At 48.4% G+C, this 3,753-nt stretch overlaps 1 long non-coding RNA gene across 1 annotated transcript; it reads left to right on the top strand.

Moving 5' to 3' along the window:
- The first annotated feature begins 564 nt into the window (after nt 1-564).
- On the top strand, nt 565-3,753 carry LOC121363296. The gene is made up of 3 exons (XR_005956679.1): nt 565-611; nt 795-880; nt 1,926-3,753. It is a non-coding gene; the product is annotated as an uncharacterized LOC121363296 (long non-coding RNA).

The following is a 3,753-nucleotide window of genomic DNA, read 5'->3' as shown; positions in this document are numbered from 1 at the left end:
GATAAACGCCGCACTCAGCCAGAGCGTGTCAGGGGCACTGGGGCCTGTCACTGGAGACAGGCAGGGACTGAAATTCCCAACCCATGCTGCTAGCCGCCAGCGCTGCCAAAGCAGCGGCGGGTGAGTGACAGGGCTTGCCCTGGCTTTTGCCCTGCGCGCGGCGGGGCACGTGGGCACCCAGCCATTTGTTTTCGCAGTTAGGCCGGATCCTGCGTCAGCAGGCCAGAGCAGGAGCGGGTGACCGAGGCGGCGCCAGGCACCGGTGCCAAGGGTGTAGGGCAGGCGGTGGAGCGTGGCCTGGCTGCAAGGAGCCGGCCAGGCTGATGTCATGCTGTAGCCCTCCTCCTTGGTAAGCTAAATATACCCTCCTTGCGCCCCACCGCCTGCCCAGGAGCACGGGCGGGCTGGGGGCAGCAGCGAGAGGCCGGGGGCACAGCTGAAGGCCTGGCCTCCCCTGCCCTGCCATAAAAGGCACTGGTGCACAACCCAGCCAGCTGGGGAAACAGAGCAAGAAATAGCACAGGGACCATGGTGGGTGACAGGAAACACGAGCCAGCCAGGGAGTTACCACCGAGCGGCAGGCAGAGAGGGCCTACAAGCAAGGACAACTGGTAGCAAAACCTGATTTTCTTTTTTGGTTTTTTTTTTTTTTCACCATGCAATCACGATGTGCACTCTTCTCTCTGTTTGAACTATCTTTCCTACCAGAAGATCTGACTCTTTAAATATATAATAAATAGTGAAATGTACAGAACATATGAATATGTACAGAACATATTCTGACCCATCTTTAGGGGGAGAAGACGAAGATTATCCAACACAGCACAGCTCAGGCTGCTGAAGGTCCTATAGGGCACATCTACAAAGAAAGGTAAAAAAGGTGAGTGAATTTAGCTGAACCTGAAATTACAACACCTGAAAACATTGTTTTTCCTAGTCTAAATGCAGCGTTCTTACTCCAACATCCTTGAGTCTATTGTATCTAATCCTCATGATGATTAACCAGACCATGCCTGAAACAGCAGCCTTTCTTTATTATATCACTGGCTAACTTGAACTATTCTGGACATCAGCTTCACTCAGCTTAACCTCACCCCCATTTCCTAGTTAAGCTAATGCCCAGCACAATGCTGAATTGCTTCTGCTTTCTTCCTGGCACCTTTTTTTTGGCATTTCTCATTTTATTTTTGAGGAAGGAGGTTACTGTTCTACATCTTACAGTATTAGTGCTGGATGTAGATGAAACAATATTTCATGTGACTTATCATCCAATTTGTCTTATATATTAGCTTTGGCATTGCCAGCATTGTAGTCATGCCAGTAGAGAAACTTTGATCTGAGTGTAAAACTCAGCCAGGCTTGATGTAGGGTTGTAGAAAATAATTTCAAATATGAAAAATTTGGTCTGTGCTTTTGGGGATACAAATGCTGTTGATACCCTAAATATCACATTTTATAGGAGGTATGACCTCTCTGCTAAAATCAAGTACCATTTTAGGACAACATTAAGAGTCACTCTGGGCACGTGTGGAATTCACCAGACACATTTTGGGCACTGCCCCAATCTGAATCATAGCAGTTGTGGACATGTATGGCTCAAGAGACCATCCGGCTCCTCTTTCCCTCCCCTTCCCTCTCTTTCTAGCTGATATTCCTGACTGATGTGTGTTTAACCTTTTGAAAATATCTTTGGTGACAGGAACAGCCCTCAGCCAGGGCTCACCTCACTTGCTGGTTACACCATGTTTTTTCTCTGGCTGTAACCCAGCTCACTCTGACAGAAAGAGCTCAACTTCTCTGCCTACCTGAAAATTATTTGGTCTAATGGCAATCCTTAGATATTTGACATGCTACCACATCTGCCCTCATCCTCCAGTCATCCATCCTGAACAAACCAGTTCTTTCAATCTCTCCTTGTAAGCCAGGTCTTCCAGGCTACCACTGTGCTCCTCTCTGTTCCATGCTCACCTGCATCATCCCTGGACCAGCAGGATGCTGTTCTCTGCCCGGCTCTGTCTTGATGAGGGAAAAATGGTGATTTCCCCAAACCCACATCTGGCATGACCTCTGGCACCTCCCACTTGGCCCCTTCCCCACTCCATACCTCTGTCTTCTGCCTTGCCACCCACTCAGACCCACCCTACTCTGCTGCTGCCAGCCTGGTGCTTCTCCACAGCATCATTCTGTGTTTGAGCCCTCCTTCTAAGTGTGTGCTGAGCACTCCCCTGTATTGAATTTCAGTTTATTGATCTCAGACAGTTTCTCCCATTTGCCAAGACCACTTTGACTTCCAGCCCTACAAAGTGCTTGCAAATTGTCCTTCCCCACCTGGAGGAACTCACAGATTTTACAGTGTACTTTCTATTCCATTACACTCGTCATTAACAACATAAATAACAGCAGCACTATCCAGCACTGCTTGCTTGCTGTTCTCCCTTCCCGTCAACCTCTCCAGGTACCAGGGCAGTGAGCACTCTTGCCCAAGAGACAGAAAAGACATGGGCTTGCCACCTGGGTGGCACCTGGGTAACAGCAGTGCCCTGAAAACAGGGGGTAATGCACATTGTCCCATGCTCAGCCTCTTGTTGGTACTAGCACCAGGCATTAGGGCCTCTTGCCTCCATACTCAGCCAAAAAGCTGCTCCCATGTGCTGTGGGCACACATGGGAGTGTTGAACCACAAGCTTGCAGCTAGAAGACAAGAGGGGATTGGTGTGGCTCAGCAGGACTGCTGAAGGTCAGACTACTAGAAATGTTTACTGAGCGAGTTTGTGCAGCTTCAGCTCATGCTTGCCAGGGACCCAGCTGAACAATTAAACGAAATATCAGTTCAGTCACAGGTTGCAGCACACTCATAGCCCTGCCTTCAATGAATAAAATAAATCATTCACACTGATTCTCTAATCAACCCAATCCTCAGAGGTGTAAATTATTCTGGCAGGTGTATAGTCAGTGAAGTTTTCAAATTAACCTAAAAAACTCCAAAGAACCCTCTGAGTCTCTCAGCACTGGCTGAGCTGAGCAAAGGCTGTCTAAAACAAGTGCAACACAAAACTGGGTGGCAAAGACTGTGCCTTGCAAAACCTGATAGTAAAACAACCATCCTGCAACCTAGAGCTTTTGTTCAAAAGGATGATGCTCCAACCTGGGCTATCCTTGCATCACAGACCCTGCCCAGATGCTCAGGGCATGCCTTGTTTGCATGGAAATCCCATCAGGATCCTACAGCTCTGCAGGAGCATCTTAGGAAAGGTCCTAATCCTTTCAGCCAGCAGCCCTGTAGGCAGGAAATACACCATAGCACATGACTGGGAATAAACACAGAGTGCAGGGGTATGGCCATCAGATGGTGTCACTCTCTCTGTCGGGCTGTTGGGTGGAAGGGGACATCAGCTTGACAGTCTCAGCTTGATTTTGTCTTCTCACTGCTTCTGTGGTGGGGAACACCACTGTTCCCTGAAGAAGTGAAGGTGGCTGCTGTGTGACAGCACCCAGCAGACAGCCACTGTTGTTCCCCCAGGTCTGCAAAGGAATTTGGAACCTCTTTGTTTATTCTCTATAGAGATGTGGTTTGAAATAATTTACTGGTGTGGACTGAGTAACAAAAAAGAGATGCCAGGATTCTAAATACAGCATTTGGAGCTGTTAGAGGAAAGCAGTGAAACAAAGCAGCAAAACCTGAGTTAAAAGCATATTTCCTGGTCAGCCTTGGGGGACAAAGAGTGTTTGGATGGGCCCCAGCCTACTGCTTTA

Source organism: Pyrgilauda ruficollis, unplaced genomic scaffold (assembly GCF_017590135.1).
Source record: "Pyrgilauda ruficollis isolate IOZ18807 unplaced genomic scaffold, ASM1759013v1 scaffold70, whole genome shotgun sequence".
NCBI classification, from domain to species: domain Eukaryota; kingdom Metazoa; phylum Chordata; class Aves; order Passeriformes; family Passeridae; genus Pyrgilauda; species Pyrgilauda ruficollis.
The sequence above is the reverse complement of the archived record's forward strand: the minus strand, read 5'-3'. Positions and strand labels throughout refer to the sequence as shown.